A 23,723-nucleotide genomic window follows, 5' to 3' on the forward strand; every position below is an offset into this window, starting at 1 on the left:
CATGATTCACAAATGGACTTGGACTCACAACTGGACTCACAACACGACCAATAATCCCTACACGTAAACCATTTTTCACTCTTCCAAAAAATAACTCTCCCCCAATAATATCCCTGCATCATTTGGAACAGAATCCTACATAATAAAATAAAAGAATTGAAGTCAAACCTTAACTAAAAACATTGTCTACATACAGAAAACAAGAATTGATAGAAAAGTTAAAACTACAAATTTACAACAGTTACAACTATAAATTTACACATGAATTATCACCACCAGATTTCCAGCATCATTTATACATTGTAATGGCACTAAAACACATAGAAACAACTCTAAATCCTAACAAAGCAATTCAAGCAATTAAACAAACATTTGATGTGTAATTTCAACAACCATAACTCCATGAAAACAACAACAAATTAATCCAACCATGTTACAACAATTTGACTTTTAACAATGCATCCTGATTCTTACACCTTAATCTCAATGTTTTCACAATTTTCAACATTAATTATTAATTCAAAGAATAAAAAAATCACCTCATGGTGCTATGATTGTGAAATTTGATCGAACTCTTCAGTAAGGGAAAAGGAATCCTAAAAAGAAAAAGAAAAAGAGTTAAGAGTGTTAATTAAGAAATCAAGAAATAACATTTGAGTGCAATTTCAAAAACCATTACTCCATGAAAACAACAACAAATTATTAATCCAACTATATAGTTATAACAATCATTTCTATCAACACTAGGCCATGTTACAGCTTAACAATGCATCCTGATTCTTACACCTTAATCTCAATGGTTTCACAATTTTCAGCATTACTTATTACTTCAAAGAATAAAAAAAATCACGTAATGGTGCTGTGAATGTGAAACTTGGTCAAACTCTTCAGTAAGGGAAACAGAATCCTAAAAAGAAAAAGAATAAGAGTTAACAGTGTTATTTATGAAATCAAGAAACAACATTTGAGTGCAACAACAACATATTAATATCAATGTTTTCACTATTTTACGCATTACTTATTACTTCAAATTTTCACACACCTAGAAAAAATAATAGAATTAAAAATCACCTCTGGGTGTGGATGTGAAACTTGATTAAACTATTCTGTAAGGGAAACAGATTCCTAAAAAGAAAAGGAAGAAAAGTTAACAGTGTTAATTAAGAAATCAAGAAACAACAATTGATTGCAATTTCAACAACCATTACTCCATGAAAACAACAACAACATATTAATATCAATGTTTTCACTATTTTACGCATTACTTTTTACTTCAAATTTTCACACACCTAGAAAAATAATAGAATTAAAAATCACCTTTGGGTGTGAATGTGAAACTTGATTAAACTATTTTGTACGAAAAAAGAAAAAGAAGAAAAGTTAACAGTGTTAATTAAGAAATCAAGAAACAACAATTGATTGCAATTTCAACAACCATTACTCCATGAAAACAACAACAACATATTAATCTCAATGTTTTCACATTTTTCAGCATTACTTATTACTTCAAATTTTCACAAACCTAGAAAAAATAAAAGAATTAAAATTCACCTTAGGGTGTGAATGTGAAACTTGATCAAACTCTTCGGCAAGGGAAACAGAATCCTAAAAATAAAAATCCTAAAAATAAAAAGTGTTAAGAGTGTTAATTAAGAAATTAAGAAACATAAAAAAAAAAGTCAATTAGAGAAAATTATAAAGAGCATAGGGTTGCGTTTGAGGAGTGACAAAGAATGGTCTTGAAACGGAGGAAAAAAATGGGTTGCGTTTGTTTGAGAAGTTAAGAGACAGAGAGATATTCACAGAAATAAAGATTGGTGATCAAGGAATGTACGTGAAGGTTCTAGAAGATCTGCACCCTTTATAGAGTTCTGGCGCCTGAAACCTAAATATTAGAGTTATGGCGCCTTAAACCTAAATATTTTTATATACGAGAAATATGATCCAAAAATATATTATTGATCTAAATATTTTAATATACGAAAATTTAATAATGATCCAAATATTATTGTAAATGATACCTAAACAAAAATAATATTTGTATACGGAAAAAAAATCTATTAGTTACGAAAAATATTATTTATCGCCCAGATATTTTTTATTAAAAAATGGTATACGGGAAAAAATGTATTAAAGATCTAAATATTTTTATATACAAAATTTACTATTGATCCAAATACTTTTGTAAATGGAACCTAAAGAAATATGAAGTATGATTACGGAAAAAAAATCCATTATTAATCTAAATATTTTTATATACGAGAAATGGTATTTATGAATTAATATTTTTAATCCAAAAATGGTATACGGGAAAAAATCTATTATTGATCTAAATATTTTTATATACGAAATATTTAATTATTTATCCAATTTTTTTTAATATTTTTATTTAAAATAAATAATATATCCAAATTCGCGTAACCGAACAGAACTTGTGCGTATGCACGGGTTTGTTACTAGTTTACAAAAGGAGGAAACCAGATCAAATTTCATCTCAAAAGAATATATCCTTAAATCTTTTGGCAAAAAGATAGTCTACAAATCTAAAAAAATTCTCAAAAAAAAAACAAAAACAAAAGTTGTTCTTCCAAATACAGTCTCATTTTCTACCCTTTCTAGCCTTATTTCTAACCATTCTTTCTAACCATTCTACCTTCCTTAATGGGTTTCTCTAATTCCTCCTTAGAGTGAGCATGGCGACTCATGTCGCCATACTCGCAACGGAGGTCATGCTTATAAAAGCAACTATCCCAAATGGACCAAGGTCATACTTATAAAAGCAACTATCCCCAAATGGAAACTCTCCAAACCTCCTCATATACTTGCATGAACATGTTTTTAACCTTGGATACGGAGGGCCATGAGTAGGTGGTGGTGTCGGAGGGCCATGAGCAGGTGGTGGTGTCGGAGGGCCATGCGCAGATGGTGATGTCGAAGGGCCACGAGCAGATGGTGGTGGAGGTGGTGAGGCAATAGCACATCTAAGTTTCCTGAAATACAACTCAGCACCATAATTCACAACTGGACTTCGACTCACAACTGGACTCACAACACGACTAATAATCCTACACGTAAACCATTTTTCACTCTTCCAAAAAATAACTCTCCCCCAATAATATCCCCTGTGTCATTTGAAACAGAATCCTACATAATAAAATAAAAGAATTGAAGTCAAACCTTAACTAAAAACATTATCTACATACATAAAACAAGAATAGATAGAAAAGTTAAAACTACAAATTTACAACAGTTACAACTATAAATTTACACATGAATTATCACCACCAGATTTCCAGCATCATTTATACATTGTAATGGCACTAAAACACATAGAAACAACTCTAAATCCTAACCAATCAATTCAAGCAATTAAACAAACATTTGATGTGTAATTTCAACAACCATAACTCCATGAAAACAACAACAAATTAATCCAACCATGTTACAACAATTTGACTTTTAACAATTAATGCATCCTGATTCTTACACCTTAATCTCAATGTTTTCACAATTTTCAACATTAATTATTAATTCAAAGAATAAAAAAATCACCTCATGGTGCTATGATTGTGAAATTTGATCGAACTCTTCAGTAAGGGAAAAGGAATCCTAAAAAGAAAAAGAAAAAGAGTTAAGAGTGTTAATTAAGAAATCAAGAAATAACATTTGAGTGCAATTTCAAAAACCATTACTCCATGAAAACAACAACAAATTATTAATCCAACTATATAGTTATAACAATCATTTCTATCAACACTAGGCCATGTTACAGCTTAACAATGCATCCTGATTCTTACACCTTAATCTCAATGGTTTCACAACTTTCAGCATTACTTATTACTTCAAAGAATAAAAAATCACGTAATGGTGCTGTGAATGTGAAACTTGGTCAAACTCTTCAGTAAGGGAAACAAAATCCTAAAAAGAAAAAGAAGAAGAGTTAACAGTGTTAATTATGAAATCAAGAAACAACATTGGAGTGCAATTTCAACAACCATTAGTCCATGAAAACAACAACAACATATTAATCTCAATGTTTTCACAATTTTACGCATTACTTATTACTTCAAATTTTCACAAACCTAGAAAAAATAATAGAATTAAAAATCACCTCAGGGTGTGAATGTGAAACTTGATCAAACTATTCTGTAAGGGAAACAGATTCCTAAAAAGAAAAAGAAGAAAAGTTAACAGTGTTAATTAAGAAATCAAGAAACAACATTTGAGTGCAATTTCAACAACCATTAGTCTGTCGCGGGCGAAAAATCGTTTTGTTCCTCTTTTTTGTGGATGAGACACCTGATGCCTTCTTTGGGCTCGAGTGCTCAAAAAAATGATTTTTCTTTTGTACCGACCAAACTTTTTATTGTTTCCAAAGTAGGAAAAGGAAAAAAGCTGCAATAACCTAAAAAGTGGGGGAGAGATTCCGGGTAAGAGGGTTGGTTATACGAAGGGAAGGTATTAGCACCCAACGTATCTATAGTACTCTATAGGTTTCTTTGTTTTGTTTATTCCATTCTTGTTGTGGTGGAGGTTCTTGTGAGAAAGAGGTGGGACCTAAGGTGTTTGTTTGATTATGCTCGCAAAGATCATCGCGATCCTCTGCATACATATCCCTTAGAGGGAATCAGAGCATCTGTAGCTCGGGGTCTACGGGTGCTAAGGTTTGAATGGTTTTTTTTGTTTTGTTTTGCTCGCCAAGGATCGACCTTGTGCCTACGTATTCTCAAAGGGATGTTGAGAAAGTCAGAGCAATCGTAGTTCCCACTTATGCTAGAGGAAGCAAAGGAAAATAGACAAATGTCGTCTAAATGCTAGATGTATCTAATCTATATCATCACATACATCTGTTTGATTTTGTTTGAAAATCTTTTCATTATAAGCCCGGGGCCATGCCACTTAGGGTGCTTAGAATGATAAAGATGTTTTTGTTTGTTTAACCAGCCTTGTGGCAAAAGTTTCAATGAAGTCAGCCTTGTGACAAAAACTTTGATTAATCAGCCAGCCTTGTGGCAAAAGTTTCAATGAAGTCAGCCTTGTGACAAAAACTTTGATTAATCATCCAGTACGGTGGTAAAACAGTTTGATTGATTAGCCAGCCTTGTGGCAAAAAAGTTTGATTTTGATTGATTGATTGTTTGTGATGATATAGAAGAGATACTCCTAGCATAGAGATGAAAAATGTCTAATCTCCTAGGGTATTTGTGTTTTGGATATTGGGGATGCTTATAAGAAGCCTGTGGGTCCTTGTACGAAGCCCAAGAGAAGGCTATCCGAGGGTCCTTGCATTGTAAGCCCAAGAGGAGGCTATGGGAGGGACAATCCAGGGTCCTTGCATTGTAAGCCCAAGAGGAGGCTATGGGAGGGACACTCGTTTGTACAAAGCCCAAGGGGAGGCATGGTATAGTTGGTTTGAGCTCTTAGAGCGATTTCACCGGGAAACCATACTCTATGTCCTAACCTAAACTAGTGGAGATTCTTTGCACGAAGCCCAATAGGAGGCTATGGGGAACCTAGTGTTGTACTAAGTTGAACAAGCATATATAACACAATCACAAGTATGAACAAGTACGAACAAACATGAACAAGTATATGAACAAGCATATATATATGACAAAGTGTGTGTATATAATGGAGTTTATGAAGGAAATATACCTGTAAGCATGATCCATTTGTATACACAGGGCTCGGGACTCATACTCGGGGAGAAGTCCACTTGAGTTTATTCAAAGCTATGTAAACAAGTATTTACAAAAGGGCTTGGGACTTATACCTACATGGAGGCCCATGTTTTTATTTTTGGGAAGATTTAAAGAAAACCTTCGTTTTTGGTTTGTTATTCAAAGTTTAAAAAACGCATTGATTGAGATATGTACAAAAGGCGTACACTGAAATACCTAATTTCATGTACTGGAAGGGGTATGTACAAAAGGGGCTTGGGACTTATACCTACGTGGAGGCCCATGTTTTATTTTATAAAACATGGTTGATCATTTTATTTACAGACGCGAGGTTTGAAAAACTGTTTGAAAGTTATTATTTTGAAAGAGTTTTCTGTACAAAGAAAAACTGTATAAAAGGAGTGGGTCTTATACTCTCTAATATTCGAGAGGCCCCTGTTTTATTTTCATAAAACAGGGTGGATGGTTTGAAAAAGATGTGTGATTTGTTGTTAAAAAACTGTTTTGAAGTTTTGGAAAAAGTTTTCTGTACAAAGAAAGACGAAAGGGACTTATACTCTCTAATATTCGAGAGGCCCCACTTCGTTTTGAAAATCAATTGATCAATTAAAAGATTTAATCAAAAGTTTCAAAGAGAAATGGTTCATTGTTTTTGAAAGAACCGCGATCGCTCGTTTTAAAACGATTTGAATTTTGAAAGAAGTCAATTTAATCAAAAGATCATCCTCAATTAACACTTAGATGATTAGGATTTGCTTCAAAAAATATTTACAAGTTACTAAGTTTGAAAATCAAATGAAAAATAGTATTTAAAAGTATTAAAATTACTTAAAAACAAGTCATTTTAAAACTATTTAAAATGTATCAAATAAAATATTTTTTGATGATTTTTTTTGATATTCTTAAAATATATATATTAAATGAGAGGTGTGTAAAAAATGAATGAAAAATGAATTGATTTGGTTAGTTAAATAATTAATTGAAGTTTGTTAAAAAATGAAAGAAAAATAGTTGTAAAAAAATGGTTTTGGTCCCTAGAGGTGTTGAACCCACGCCCTTGTGTTTACCAGCCAAAACACTTGCCAACCCAGCTGCGCGCGCAGCTTGTTATTATAACAACTTCGTTTAATTATATTTGAAAACTGATATTTGAAAATTATAAACAGAAAATGGCGCCAAGAACACCATCCCCATTTGATTTTGAAAATTCTTGAAACTGAACCAAATTGATCAAGTGAAGGGTCTATCTTGCTCGGTTTTGGACGAGGAACATGATGATAGCATTTAATTTCATTTATTTTCACTCTAAGACTATCAATTTTCTGATGAACACGAAGAACCCTAGAACTGAAATTCAATGTGAAATCGTGTATGATCATGTTATGATGCAATTGATTGAGGGTTAATGATCCTCATAGGTGCAGAAACAAGATGGTATGCTCATATTTCATTTATGATGCGTGCAAGTATGAGTTTGAAGTTCAAGTGCACTTACCTCAAAAACGGCCAAACTGAGAATTGGATTTTGATCTGGAGATGTTACAGATGCTTTGTATCAATCTGAATAGCTTCAATGATGATTATGGAAGGTGTCTGGATGCTTGGAACCATATGAATTCATCTGTGCTAAGCTGTGGTACCCGAACTGCATAACCTTGGAGTGTGAATCGAATCTGAAGATTATGAGGTTACAGATCATATGTGAGTGTTTGGATAGTTCATATGTGATATATGTGAGGTGTTAGAAGTGTTATTTTGGACAGAAATGATCTTGAATGGATTTTGGCATGATAAGGCTTAGATTATGCATATTTGAGAAGTGAGGTAGTGATTTTGAGTTTGAGATGTTTTTAGAGTGTGTGAGTGGATCAAACACATCCCATATGATGTTTGTGGTTTGTGGGAAGCATCACTTTGGTCAGAAATTCAAAGGTTTAGAGGTTGAGCATTTTACCTCTTTGAAACTTAAGAAACTTGCATTCTAAGAAAGAAAGAGAAAGCCTATAATTTGTGTGACTTTGGTGTGATTTTGAATGGAGTTTGGACCTCTATTTATAAGCCAAAGAGTCTGCACTCAGAGCTTTGCAACTTGCTTCAAAGTTTGATGATTTGGCTTAAGGGATAGAAAGGAATCTTTCACATTTAATGCAATGGTTAAAAGTAACTAAACCATGGTTATTTTGGCCAAGCTTCTTATCTCTTTCCTATCTGATCTTAAACCAGAAAATATCATTCAATCATTGCTTTGGTGTGTCATTACTTGCATTATTTGGCAAATTGGTTCATAACTTTGCAAAAATGGCTTGAAATTTCAAGTGAAAATGGTCACTAATGTCAAAATTCAAAACCATAGCTACACTCCATATTTTTTCATGCTCTTGGACATTTTGGAAAGCTCATATTACATACTTCAAAACCCTAGTTGAAAGTTTCTTCAAGATCTTTAAGGAAGTGGGTGAAAAAGATCCATGAACTTTGAGAAAAATGAGGTTTTAAGTGAAATTTTCATAAGATGCCAACTTTGAAGCTCCATATCTCTTAAATGGTTGATCTTATGGAAAAAAATTATATGTGACAAAGTTGTTCATTGGATCAAAATCTACAACTTTCATGTTGGAAGTTTTTTTCAGTTTGTAGGTGAAATTTTGAGAAATTCCCTCCCAAAGTTTGGAAAAAACCATGAAAAACACTTAGAAAAATTTTCTAAGTATGAAAGTCAAACTTTTGACTTTTTGATTCTTGATTGATTTTCTTGATTTTTCTTGACCAAATGACTTCTCATATCATATATTGATGATTTAAAACTTCAAAAGTCATGGTTGACCAAAATTCCCCAAAAGTCAATGGTGATCTTGTTGAGTTGACTTTTTCAGACGAATCGCGTTTCTGGAGATTTCAAATGAAACAGGCTATCCTCACCATATGAGTGGTATGAAAGGATCAGATTGAAGCATTAGAGGATATTGAGCCATGGTTTGAGTTGTGACACCATGTCCTGATTAAAAAGTCAGTGGTTCAGTGAATTAGGTCAAAAACCCTAATTGTCGACCTGATGAAATTGATGACTGTGGATCTTGAATTGAGATGTAATTTCCATTGGATGTTGTCATAGGGATTATTTGAAGATGATTGAAACCTTTGATTGACTTCCTGGGGATTTTTAGGGTTTCCCAAATGTGATCCCTGATTTCAGTCCCTGATAGTTCAAAACCCTGATCTGAGGATTTGTCTGATCAATCTTTGTGTAGGAGATGTTATGAGCCAATGGATTAGGTCAAAATGATGCACTTGAGGTCTTGATATCATGTCCCAAGCCATTAGGTCAAATTCTGAGCAAAAGTCAGGAGTGTGCTATCTTTAGTGAAAACCCTAATTCAGTCGACTCAAAGCTGTTGAGCTTGTTGAAATGAATCTCTGAGGACCAAATGTTGATTATTGATGAAGATGATTCATTTGAGATGAAGGGAGAACAACCCTAATTGAGTGTTATTTGCACTGATGAGTGATTTCCTGATTAAATCCTGCTGAGCACAAGTAGCAAACACAAACTATGCAATTTGTTAGAGATGCAAATGATGCATATGCAAATGATATGAGGTGGTATCTTAGGTCAAAAATTGGGGTATGACATAGTCCATGAAAACAACAACAACATATTAATATCAATGTTTTCACTATTTTACGCATTACTTATTACTTCAAATTTTCACACACCTTGAAAAATAATAAAATTAAAAATCACCTCTGGGTGTGAATGTGAAACTTGATTAAACTATTCTGTACGGGAAACAGATTCCTAAAAAGAAAAAGAAGAAAAGTTAACAGTGTTAATTAAGAAATCAAGAAACAACAATTGATTGCAATTTCAACAACCATTACTCCATGAAAACAACAACAACATATTAATCTCAATGTTTTCACATTTTTCAGCATTACTTATTACTTCAAATTTTCACAAACCTAGAAAAAATAAAAGAATTAAAATTCACCTTAGGGTGTGAATGTGAAACTTGATCAAACTCTTCGGCAAGGGAAACCGAATCCTAAAAATAAAAATCCTAAAAATAAAAAGTGCTAAGAGTTTTAATTAAGAAATTAAGAAACATCAAAAAAAAAAGTCAATTAGAGAAAATTATAAAGAGCATAGGGTTGCGTTTGAGGAGTGACAAAGAATGGTCTTGAAACGGAAGAAAAAAAAGGTTGCGTTTGTTTGAGAAGTTAAGAGACAGAGAGATATTCACAGAAATAAAGATTGGTGATCAAGGAATATACGTGAAGGTTCTAAAAGATCTGCACCTTTTATAGAGTTCTGGCGCCTGAAACCTAAATATTAGAGTTATGGCGCCTGAAACCTAAATATTTTTATATACGAGAAGTATGATCCAAAAATATATTATTGATCTAAATATTTTAATATACGAAAATTTAATATTGATCCAAATATTTTTGTAAATGATACCTAAAAAAAAATAATATTTGTATACGGAAAAAAATCTATTAGTTACGAAAAATGTTATTTATCGCCCAGATATTTTTTATTAAAAAATGGTATACGGGAAAAAATGTATTAAAGATCTAAATATTTTTATATACAAAATTTACTATTGATCCAAATACTTTTGTAAATGGAACCTAAAGAAATATGAAGTATGAATACGGAAAAAAAATCTATTATTAATCTAAAAAATTTTATATACGAGAAATGGTATTTATGATTAAATATTTTTAATCCATAAATGGTATACGGGAAAAAATCTATTATTGATCTAAATATTTTTATATACGAAATATTTAATTATTTATCCAATTTTTTTTAATATTTTTATTTAAAATAAATAATATATCCAAATTCGCGTAACCGAACAGAACTTGTGCGTATGCACGGGTTTGTTACTAGTTTACAAAAGGAGGAAACCAGATCAAATTTCATCTCAAAAGAATATATCCTTAAATCTTTTGGCAAAAAGATAGTCTACAAATCCAAAAAAATTCTCAAAAAAAAAACCAAAAACAAAAGTTGTTTTTCCAAATACAGTCTCATTTTCTACCCTTTCTAGCCTTCTTTCTAACCATTCTACCTTGCTCAATGGGTTTCTCTAATTCCTCCTTAGAGTGAGCATGGCGACTCATGTCGCCATACTCGCAATGGAGGTCATGCTTATAAAAGCAACTATCCCCAAATGGACCAAGGTCATACTTATAAAAGCAACTATCCCCAAATGGAAACTCTCCAAACCTCCTCATATACTTGCATGGACATGTTTTTAACCTTGGATCCATAGGGCCATGAGTAGGTGGTGATGTCGGAGGGCCATGAGCAGGTGGTGGTGTAGAAGGGCCACGAGCAGATGGTGGTGGAGGTGGTGAGGCAATAGCACATCTAAGTTTCCTGAAATACAACTCAGCACCATAATTCACAACTGGACTTCGACTCACAACTGGACTCACAACACGACTAATAATCCTACACGTAAACCATTTTTCACTCTTCCAAAAAATAACTCTCCCCCAATAATATCCCCTGTGTCATTTGAAACAGAATCCTACATAATAAAATAAAAGAATTGAAGTCAAACCTTCACTAAAAACATTGTCTACATACTTAAAACAAGAATTGATAGAAAAGTTAAAACTACAAATTTACAACAATTACAACTATAAATTTACACATGAATTATCACCACCAGATTTCCAGCATCATTTATACATTGTAATGGCACTAAAACACATAGAAACAACTCTAAATCCTAACCAAGCAATTCAAGCAATTAAACAAACATTTGATGTGTAATTTCAACAACCATAACTCCATGAAAACAACAACAAATTAATCCACCCATGTTACAACAATTTGACTTTTAACAATTAATGCATCCTGATTCTTACACCTTAATCTCAATGTTTTCACAATTTTCAACATTAATTATTAATTCAAAGAATAAAAAAATCACCTCATGGTGCTATGATTGTGAAATTTGATCGAACTCTTCAGTAAGGGAAAAGGAATCCTAAAAAGAAAAAGAAAAAGAGTTAAGAGTGTTAATTAAGAAATCAAGAAATAACATTTGAGTGCAATTTCAAAAACCATTACTCCATGAAAACAACAACAAATTATTAGAGTTCTGGCGCCTGAAACCTAAATATTAGAGTTCTGGTGCCTGAAACCTAAATATTTTTATATACGAGAAATGGTATTTATGATCCAAAAATGGTATACGTGAAAAATATATTTTTGATCTAAATATTTTAATATACAAAAATTTAATATTGATCCAAATATTTTTGTAAATGATACTTAAACAAAAATAATATTTGTATACGGAAAAAAATTTATTAGTTACAAAAAATGTTATTTATCGCCTAGATATTTTTTATTAAAAAATGGTATACGGGAAAAAATGTATTAATGATCTAAATATTTTTATATACAAAATTTACTATTGATCCAAATATTTTTATAAATGGTACCTAAACAAATATGAAGTCTGAATACAGAAAAAAAATCTATTATTAATCGAAATATTTTTATATACGAGAAATGGTATGTATGATTAAATATTTTTAATCAAAAAATGGTATACGGAAAAAAATCTATTATTGGTCTAAATATTTTTAAATACGAAATAATTAATTATTTATCCAATTTTATTTTAACATTTTTATTTAAAATAAATGATATATCCAAATTCGAGTAACCGAACAAAACCCGTGCGTATGCACGGGTTTGTTACTAGTTTACAAAAGGAGAAAACTAGATCAAATTTCATCTAAAAAGAATATATCCTCAAATCTTTTGGCAAAAAGATAGTCTACAAATCTAAAAAAATTCTCAAAAAAATACCAAAAACAAAAGTTTTGTTCTTCCAAATACAATCTCATTTTCTACCATTTCTAGACTTCTTTCTACCCATTCTACCTTGCTCAATTGGTTTCTCTAATTCCTCCTTAGAGTGAGCATGGCGACACATGTCGCCAAAATCAAAACGGCCGCGAGCAAAATCCCTACACATTTGCGTCTTGTGTGTTTCAATGTTGATTGCATCAAGGTCATGCTTATAAAAGCAACTATCCCCAAATGGACCAAGGTCATGCTTATAAAAGCAACTATCCCCAAATGGACACTCTCCAAACTTCCTCATATACTTGCATGGATATATTTTTAACCTTGGATCCAGAGGCCATGAGTAGGTGGTGGTGCCGGAGGGCCATGGGCAGGTGGTGGTGCCGGAGGGCCATAAGCAGATGGTGGTACCGAAGGGCCACGAGCAGATGGTGGTGGAGGTGGTGAGGCAATAGCACATCTAAGTTGCCCGAAATACAACTCAGCATCATGATTCACAACTAGACTTGGACTGGACACACAACACGACCAATAATCCCTACACGTAAACCATTTTTCACTCTTCCAAAAAATAACTCTCCCCCAATAATATCCCCTGCATCATCTGGAACAGAATCCTACATAATTAAATAAAATAATAGAAGTCAAACCTTAACTAAAAACATTGTCTACATAGAGAAAACAAGAATTGATAGAAAAGTTAAAACTACAAATTTACAACAATTACAACTATAAATTTACACATGAATTATCACCACCAGATTTCCATCATCATTTATACATAGAAACAACTCTAAATCCTAACCAAGCAATTCAACCAATTAAACAAACATTTGATGTGTAATTTCAACAACCATAACACCATGAAAACAACAACAAATTAATCCTACCATGTTACAACAATTTGACTTTTAACAATGCATCCTGATTCTTACACCTTAATCTCAATGTTTTCACAATTTTCAACATTAATTATTAATTCAAAAAATAAAAAAATCACCTCATGATGCTATGAATGTGAAACTTGATCGAACTCTTCAGTAAGGGAAAAAGAATCCTAAAAAGAAAAAGAAAAAGAGTTAAGAGTGTTAATTAAGAAATCAAGAAATAACATTTGAGTGCAATTTCAAAAACCATTACTCCATGAAAACAACAACAAATTATTAATCCAACTATATAGTTATAACAATCATTTCTATCAACACTAGGCCATGTTACAGCTTAACAATGCATCCTGATTCTTATACCTTAATCTCAATTGTTTCACAATTTTAAACATTACTTATTACTTCAAAGAATATAAAAAAACACGTCATGGTGCTGTGAATGTCAAACTTGGTCAAACTATTCAGTAAGGGAAACAGAATCCTAAAAAGAAAAAGAAGAAGAGTTAACATTGTTAATTAAGAAATCAAGAAACAAGTGCAATTTCCACGACCATTAGTCCATGAAAACAACAACAACATATTAATCTCAATGTTTTTACAATTTTACGCATTACTTATTACTTCAAATTTTCACAAACCTAGAAAAAATAGTAGAATTAAAAATCACCTCAAGGTGTGAATGTGAAACTTGATCAAACTATTCTGTAAGGGAAATAGATTCCTAAAAAGAAAAAGAAGAAAAGTTAACAGTGTTAATTAAGAAATCAAGAAACAACATTTGAGTGCAATTTCAACAACCATTAGTCCATGAAAACAACAACAACATATTAATATCAATGTTTTCACAATTTTACGCATTACTTATTACTTCAAATTTTCACAAACCTAGAAAAAATAATAGAATTAAAAATCACCTCAGGGTGTGAATGTGAAACTTGATCAAACCATTCTGTAAGGAAAACAGATTCCTAAAAAGAAAAAGAAGAAAAGTTAACAGTGTTAATTAAGAAATCAAGAAACAACATTTGAGTGCAATTTCAACAACCATTACTCCATGAATACAACAACAACATATTAATCTCAATGTTTTCACAATTTTACGCATTACTTATTACTTCAAATTTTCACAAACCTAGAATAAATAAAAGAATTAAAAATCACCTCAGGGTGTGAATGAGAAACTTGATCAAACTCTTCCGTAAGGGAAACAAAATCCTAAAAAGAAAAAGAAAAAGAGTTAACAATGTTAATTAAGAAATCAAGAAACAACATTTGAGTGCAATTTCAACAACCATTACTCCATGAAAACAACAACAATATATTAATCTCAATGTTTTCTCAATTTTCAGCATTACTTATTCCTTCGAATTTTCACAAACCTAGAAAAAATAAAAGAATTAAAAATCACCTCAGGGTGTGAATGCGAAACTTGTTCAAACTCTTCAGTAAGGGAAACAAAATCCTAAAAAGAAAAAGAAGAAGAGTTAACAGTGTTATATAAGAAATCAAGAAACAACATTTGAGTGCAATTTCAACAACCATTACTCCATGAAAACAACAACAACATATTAATCTCAATGTTTTCACAATTTTCAACATTACTTATTCCTTCGAATTTTCACAAAGAATGGTCTTGAAACGGAGAAAAAAAAGAAGGGTTGCGTTTGTTTGAGAAGTTAAGAGACAGAGAGATATTCACAGAAATAAAGATGGGTGATCAAGGAATGTACATGAAGGTTCTAGAAGATCTGCACCCTTTATAGAGTTCTGGCGCCTGAAACCAAAACAAAATTTCAAAGGTGTATTTTTTTAATTTTTGAAAAAGAAAATCCCTAAATTATTTTTTATTTTTCGAAAAGAAATTTTTTTTTTAAATTTTTGAAATTTTTTTTTTTAAAAATGCAAATCCTTATTAGTTTATTAATTAGAGAACTATTATTTAGTACGACCATATTTACCGACGAAACACACGATGCTGATTTGGCTTATTAATTAGAAAATGTTAAACGATCAGGATACAAGTATTTATTAATTATCCCAAAAAAAATTGATTTACCTTTGGAGAGCTTGAAATCAAAATCGATTTACCTTTTGAAAGCTTCAATTCCAGATCCATGCGTTTTACCTTTGGAGAGCTTCAAATCAAAATCGAGCTTCAAATCCAGATCCAGGCGTTTTACCTTTGGAGAGCTTCAAATCAAAATCGAGCTTCAAATCCAGATCCAGGCGTTTTACCTTTGGAGAGCTTCAAATCTAGATCCAGGCGTTTTACCTTTGGAGAGCTTCAAATTAAAATCGAGCTTCAAATCCAGATCTAGGCGTTTTACCTTTGGAGAGCTTCAAATCAAAATCGAGTTTCAAATCCAAATCCAAGCGTTTTACCTTTGGAGAGCTTCAAATCAAAATCGAGCTTCAAATCCAGATCTAGGCGTTTTACCTTTGGAGAGCTTCCATTCAAAATCGATTTACCTTCAAAGAGCTTAGCAGGTAGCAGGTGAAGATAGAGTAAAGAGAGAGGAGATAGAGTAAAGAGAAAGGAGCAAAGAAGGTATAGGAGAAGAGTGACGGCTTAGCAGGTAGCAGGTGAAGATAGAGTAAAGAGAGAGGAGATAGAGTAAAGAGAAAGGAGCAAAGAAGGTATAGGAGAAGAGTGACGGCTAGGGTTTTTTCAGTGATATAGTTTTGGAATATGAGGGATATGTGTAATGGGATCGGACGAAGATGCTATGGAGGAGTGCAATGCGAAAGATGGGTTAATTCATATATATATATATAGTGGTTGAAAGAAACCCTGATCTTTGTTTTTGGTTTTCAAATTACTGAAAATACCCTTTTGGGCCGAAATCAAAACAATCCAACTGAGCTTGGGTCTCATGACATGTTGATAAGACCGTTGGAATTTTTTTTGTTTTTTTAACCAAGATTAATTTAGATTTTGTCTCTAATTTCTTTTTACTCATAAAAATGTCTCTCAAATTTTTTTATGTTTTGTCTTCAAAATATCAGCACTAACTTTAAAAATAATATTTGTATACAGTTTTTTCTAATGATTGTAAAGAATACCTCTATATAATTATCAAAAATGTCAAATGAATTGTATATATATTTTTTAATAGTAATTTTTAGAATAAAGAGTGAAGTCCAAAATTACACAATATTGTCCCTCTTCATAGTGAATTTGTTCATCTCTGTCTCATACAAATTGTACACTTTCATACGACAAGAATTATAAATTTGAAAACCTATATTAACAGTAGAAAAACATGATCCTCTCTACAAAATTAATCTTTATTAAGAATGATTCTAATGCAATTGACTACTATTGTTGTCAGTAAATTTACAATTATCCACATAAAAATAATAATGAGAACCGCTATAAGACTCTAATAGCCTGTACAATTTCGGAGAGTTCAAAAAATGTTAAAGGAAAAGAATAAAAACTAAAATTGGTTCATGTCGCTATTTACTATCAAAGTCTATTTTGGAAGAAAATTCTCACTTGGGCTTAAAATAACTGTCATCAATCAAAAGCCGGTCAAATGCATCAAAATTTGCCTTTAAACCAACATACTGGCTACCTAGTTGAGCACAAACACCATTTGGCCTCATGCAGCCTCCATCTCTACGGTGAAAAGGGCACAGAATCTCACAAATTTGACTAATAACATTGTTTCCATCATTATCTTCTGTTACGGAAAGAGATATATCCTTTGTCGTTAATCGCAGCACTACTTGATACTTTCCTAGATGGAATATGTAATTTTTGAACTGCATTATCTAAGTTGTTGGAACATTATGTCAATATTCCAAAATAGGGAGATAAATTGAAAAAGTTCCTAAGTCAAGTCCCACATTTTGTGTTAGTTGAAAAAATTCCTTAGTCACACATCGCTTAGATTAGAAATCTTGGTTAGTTTACTTCATTATATAAGGAAGTCACTTGTTTCATTCCAAAACACACCAAAAACGTATTTTGAGTTTTTCATTCCTCACTTTCATAACTCTGCGTCTTTTGAATTGTCGAAGCGCCAACTTCTCCCCCTTTCTTTCTACTCGTTGAATTTTCCAAGTGCTTTCTTGAATTCTCCTTAGAGAATAATGTTAATTTCTCCTCGTTTGAGTTGATAAATTATCAAGTATAATTTTTTTTTGGATTCTCTTTAGAGAATTATTGAGATTTCTCTTGGTTTGAGAAATTACTACGACTGGTCGTTATACCAAATACTAAGATGATATTTATACCATATTTGAATGGTCTTAGTACCATCTGAGGGTGTATTTCTAGACCGATTATCTACCGTTCAAGTAGTAATTGTATAGTATAGAACTGGGATGTTTTATCCTGGAGGCGTCGTGGTTATTAAGAGCTGCTTTTTGCATAATTTTGGAAGTACCGTGAAACGTCTTAAAGAAAGCGTATCGATCCGCGACTCAGTCGATAAATTTCTCTGTGGAATTATTTTCTATAACCTAAAAACAACAATTTTAAGACATTTAGAATTGCCATGGCTATTGAAGAAATTATTGGTACTTATGCGGATACTTTCTTTGACAAACTGTTCATGTTTGAGAGATGTCACTTCAAATGTTGGCAATAAATGATGATTTTCTTATTAAGTATGAAAAAGATAGCTAACATTTTGACCAAGGATATTTTGTTGCTTCTTTTGGATCAACCGAACAAACTAACAGTAAGAAATATGAGGATCAAAAGGAACACGTAATATGGTTGAAGCTGAATCTGCTGCACAGATTAAAGCGAATAATTTACAGCTTAGGAAAGAAATTACCTTATAGAAAGAACGATTATAACATTCTGAACGGAATCGCAAATGATCTGTATGACTATTATAGTAATTGTGATACTTCAAAATATGTTTAAGAGGCTCTAAAAAACAAGTATGACATTGAAGAAGCTGGAGAACAGAAGAATGATTTTAGCAGCTACGTGAAGTATCAGGTGGTAGTTGAAAGGTTTGTAGAAACCTAAAGTCACAAACTTCAAAAGATTTCTCATAAGATCATCACTGAAGGTATGTATTTATAAGCAATTTGAATTCCTGTTATTATTGACAAACTGCCCCTAGTTTGAAAGTTTTTAAGAATTATGTTTTGTTACAAAATAAAATATTTTTTAATTGAGAGACTGATTATTCTCATTAAAGAAGAATATCAGAGACATGATTAAATAGAAAAGTCTTGGTTGTTTTAAACAACAAAAATAAATTCGGTGTGGTTCTGAAGCCATATGGAAAATAAAGAATTAGAACCGCAATATTGTGAACCGAATTAAGAATGGGAACCCTTCTATGGCCCCAATTGCTCCAACTAGACAACAACCACCACCTCAAAGAAACGACGTTGTTTTCCCTTTGTTTCAACTGTGGAAAACTAAGTCATATGGCTAAGAGATATAGAAGTAGGCTTGAACCTGGTTTAGCCCGTAATGCACAAGTTAACTTGGCTAATGGATAATTTATCACTATGATCATTGAAATCAACATGGTTGATGGATCTGATGGTTGATGGATAAACACTGATGTCTCTCGTGGTGTTTGTTATGATCGTGTTACGTTTAAAACATACATGAATACTAAAGATAAGAAAGTGTTGTTGGGATATGTCCACACCATTAATGTTGTTGATATTGGAGAAGTGGACCATGGCCACCTATGAAAAGACTTTAATCTTGAAGGATGTCATGTATACTCTAGAGATTATAAAGAATCATGTATATGTTTTTTTCTTCTTCTTCTATATAAGGCAAGATTTAGTCAGTTTATTGGGGTAGATTTATACACCATCATCACAAAGAATGATATTTTTGTGAATAAAATTGATAAGTTTAAAAACTTTGTAAAGAATTTGAAAATGATTCAGTAAGAATTTATAGTGATAGGTAATCTGTATAATTCTAGTTTATTTAATTATTTTTAAACAACATAGAATTTTACATGAAACGACTGCTCCATATTCTACTGAAATGAATGGTAAAGCAGGAAGAAAGAATAGAACTCTTACTGAACTTGTTGTTGCAATTATGACGAATTCTGGTGGGGGGAAATTCTATTAACTGTTTGTTATGTCCTGAATAGAGTTCCCAAGTCAAAGAGTAATATATCTCCTTATGATATATTAAAGAAAATACAACCAATCTTGTCTTATTTGAGAACTTGGGGGTGTCTGGCTTATGTCAGAAATTCGGATCCGAAACGAGTTAAACTCGCTAGTAGAGCATATGAATGTGTATTCATTAGATATGCAGCAAACGATAAGGCATATAGGTTTTATGACCTAAATGCAAAAGTGATCATAGACTTAAATGATGTTGATTCCTATTGTAGCGGGGAAAATCTAAGATCGAAGCCATTAATTGACTCGACTCAATATTTCAGTGAAAGTCGCCACCGCGCTTTATTGTTTCCAAAGGAAAAGGGAAAAGAACGAAAAAAAACCCAAAGTTTATTTTTAAAACAAAAAGAGATCTTAGGTACGGGTGTTGATTATACAAGGGGAAGGTTTTAAGCACCCCTCATATCTGTGGTACTCCACAGGAACCTTTTTGAAAATCTGTGTTTATTAAAAGATATTGTGTGCAAAAAGAAACGGTTTGTTTGATTTTTAAAATAAGCTCGGCAAGACTATGTCTTGTGCCTACATACCTCCTCGGTGCAATGGAGAAGTCAGAGCTAATGTAGTTCCGCTTTTAAAAGGGAAAAACGTTTAAAAGGAATAAACACGTTTACCATCGTCGGGGCGAATACTCAGCCATTGATTTTAAACATGAGAACGAACGAATTCTTTGCGTCACTAATGAGAGAAGGGCGCCAACTCGGATAAAATCGACAAGTATGCCACTAGCTCTCTCACGTGGAAAAGATTTCGTCGTGTCAATCAATATTAAAATCGTGGGGTATCGCAACTAATGACAATGATTAATCGTGCTTACTTTTGAAAGAAAATGCCAACAAGGGCTAAATATAGTTTTAAAGAAGATTTTTTTAAAAGGGATTTCAAACATAAGAAGATTTTTAGAAAAAGAGAGGAGACTTTGAAAATTTAAGAAGTGGGAGGAGATGAAGAGGCTATCCTAGTGCGGGAAAATAAAAGTTTAGGGAAAAACGATCTAACCAACATAAGAAGTCGAAACTTGACACATTGAGTCAAGGAAGAATTCCCATCCTTTGGATTACCAACACAAAACCAAAATTACCACTTAGGGACCCAAATGAACTTGCAAATCTTCGAAGAATCACATAAGTTTCTGACGGAAATCGGACAGAGTAACGGTTGTGAATGGGCGAAATCCTTATCTTAGTGCTTTGGAATTAACCTTCAAAGACTTTTCGAGGAGATACCTACACATATCACAACAGCAATCCAACCAGACAAAAATAACGAGCAAAATAATAGTCAAATAATAATCCACAGTCCATTGGTCGTTAAGCGTTTTTTAGGTTTCATCTTGTTTATTAATGTTTTAGCATAAAAGTAAAGTATGGTCCAAGTGGACAAAAGAAAAATAGCGGAGAATAAATATGACGTCCAAATGGACAAAATAAAAATAGCAGAAAGTAAATATGATGATATGACAAATATAAGAGCGATAAATATAAAGGACAATATAAATAAACGCGGAAATTAAAATTAGTCGTTAATTGTTAAAGATAACCATCTTGAAACTTGTCAAGTATATTATCAAAGTTAGTAAATAAAGATTAATAATGGAGGAAGGATGAATTCGGACTCAAGTCAACCACATACGACTTCCTTTCATTTTTAATCTTTTATCGATTCGGGACAAAGAAAAAAAGAATGATAGATGAAGAAGAAATAGCAAAATTAAAATAATAAACTAAAAAAAAGAGCACAAGGTATAAAATAATAAGACATATGAAAATAATGGAGGAAGGATGAATTCGGACTCAAGTCAACCACATACGACTTCCTCTCATTTTTTATCCTTTATCGATTCGGGTCAAAGAAAGAAAAAAGGATAGATGGAGAAAAAGAGCAAAAATAACATAATAAGCTAATAATAAAAATAAGGTATAAAATAGTAAGACATATTTTTGTGAATTTTTTCCATAATTTTTAGACTAAAAAACAAAATTAATATGAATTTCTAAAGTTAAAACTAATTAAAAATAAAACAGAGTAGATCTCAGCCATCTGATCTAGTCAACTTCAACACAGTATTGACATCGGAAGGTCCAGATCAGAAGTACACTGCAAATGCAGTAGACAAGAGTGTAGAGAATCACAATTCTGATCATCTTCTCAGGTGAGGACAAGTGGCTCCGATGGCCACTTGTCACACACAAATGCAGCGCACGGATCACGAAATGAGGAGAAAGAAAAAAAAAACAAAAAAAACAGCAAAGTACCTATCGGTACTGTTGTTTACCATAAAAAAAAAAACCAAAAGCTAAATCTTCCCCTACTGATTCACGTAAGAGAAAGACATAGGGAAGTGGAGAAAAAAGAATCTCATCATTATCACCATAGTTCATTCATTTAAAACAAAACCTCTTCTCTTTCATAAAAGAAACTCTTATTTTTTATATAAAAAAACAGTAAGCATAAGATAGAAAAAGAAAAACCAACATGGTGGAGCTCAAGAACAGAATGGTGGAGCACACAAACTCACGGCGGCTCGCATAAAGCTCATGGCGGCCGGAGCTTCTCCGGCGCGGAGGCCGGAGGTGGAAGTTTCCAGAATCGTGAAAAATTTACATTGTTCTGTTCGGTTTCCTCTCCTCAGTTCAAATATCAGGTTAGTTTTTGAAAATAATTGCTTGAAACTTGTAGATCTATCAATGAAGTTTGATAGCTCTAAGTTCAAAATGTAGCACCACAGTGCAGGTAACACGAAAGTAAAGAGGAATTCGGGTTCAGAAGGAGGTTCTCAACCTTTTGAGTCAAAGAAACCAAGGAACGGTGGCGGTTGAGAGCTCCGGCACGGTGGCAGAGGATTTTCGGCGGTGGTTACTGGCGGGTTTTCAGTTTCCGGTCAGGTGAGTTTTTGTGATTTTTTCTGAGTTTGTTCTGAAAAGTTCTGAGCAAAAGGTCTGAAAAAGGGTCCTTGTGTCAGTCTCAATGAATGTTTATATAGTGCTCAGATTAGAGTTTTTTCTGTGGATGAACTAATGGGCTCAAATTGTTGTGAGTTTGAATTGGAAATGATTTTTGATGAAGTGTAATTCTTGCTATCAAGCCCAATCCGAAAATCCCTCTCTATTTCCAATTTTCAGCTTTTGTTTTATACTCTTGAGATATTGTTTGAACACGTTCTTGGGCCTTGAATCTTTGTCAAACTTTTTGTGGATTGATTTATTTGTATTTGGGAAATTGCTAACTCCACCTTTGTTTCTTTTCCTTTATGAATTGATAAAAGTTGAAAGAAAAGCATGGATGAAATCTTAAAGATTATTGAGCTTGGAAGATTCAAAGGAAGACATGAGCATGGACATGGAGAAATGTTGAAGAAAATGGTGTGGACTTGGAATATTTTGAATTTTTCCTTATGTAAACATAATGATGTAACTTTGAGAATCCGTCCACCTTGTAATTTGGAATGAGTTATGAACTTGAATGGACTTTCTTGGATTTGAAGCTTCGAAATTTGTATGTTGAATGATCATAGAATTGAAACTCTTACATCTTGAATGGAAACTTTGGAATCAAATCATGAATTGGATTTTTTTTTTTATGAAATGAGAACTTGCACTAATCCTTAAGAACTTGGTTTTCAACTCCAAATAATTCAATTTGCATGATTTCTTCATCTCGAATTAAATTCTTGAACAAAATAAATGCTCAAAAATTCAATATCATTTGACTGAACTTGAACACTCTTGAATTGATTCTTAACCACTTGACAATCATCACCACAATAATAAAGTCTTGATTCAAACCTCTGAACCCTGATGAGAAAAATCACCTGAACTTCTTGATCCTCAGACCCTATCTGATAAAGAAACAAAAATAAAAACTATTTTTTGAATTTTGATTAATGGTTAGTGAAACATAATAACTAAAAATGAATAGAAATATGATCAAAGATGTGCCTGGTGATTCCCTTGCAGGTGAGCTCAAAATGAGAGAAGCGCAAGAGGGCCTCGCACATGATCTTGATGTGATTTAAACAAAGTCTGAGACGCGGGATCTTAGGGTCAAAAATTGGGGTATGACAGATGCCCCTATTTAAGTTTCTTTTATCCGGAGATATGAAGATTGAAATCTTCGTCTCGACGTGATTGAAGAGACTTAAATACAAAATACACAATTTTTGGCCCTAAGATGCAATGCAAT

General features: G+C 32.5%; 1 long non-coding RNA gene across 1 annotated transcript; it reads left to right on the forward strand.

Moving 5' to 3' along the window:
* Positions 1 to 21,823: 21,823 nt before the first annotated feature.
* Positions 21,824 to 23,494, forward strand: LOC131596307 (uncharacterized). The gene is made up of 3 exons (XR_009282272.1): positions 21,824 to 22,185; positions 22,270 to 22,426; positions 22,807 to 23,494. It is a non-coding gene; the product is annotated as an uncharacterized LOC131596307 (long non-coding RNA).
* Positions 23,495 to 23,723: the final 229 nt, after the last annotated feature.

Source organism: Vicia villosa, linkage group LG4 (assembly GCF_029867415.1).
Source record: "Vicia villosa cultivar HV-30 ecotype Madison, WI linkage group LG4, Vvil1.0, whole genome shotgun sequence".
Lineage (NCBI taxonomy): Eukaryota > Viridiplantae > Streptophyta > Magnoliopsida > Fabales > Fabaceae > Vicia > Vicia villosa.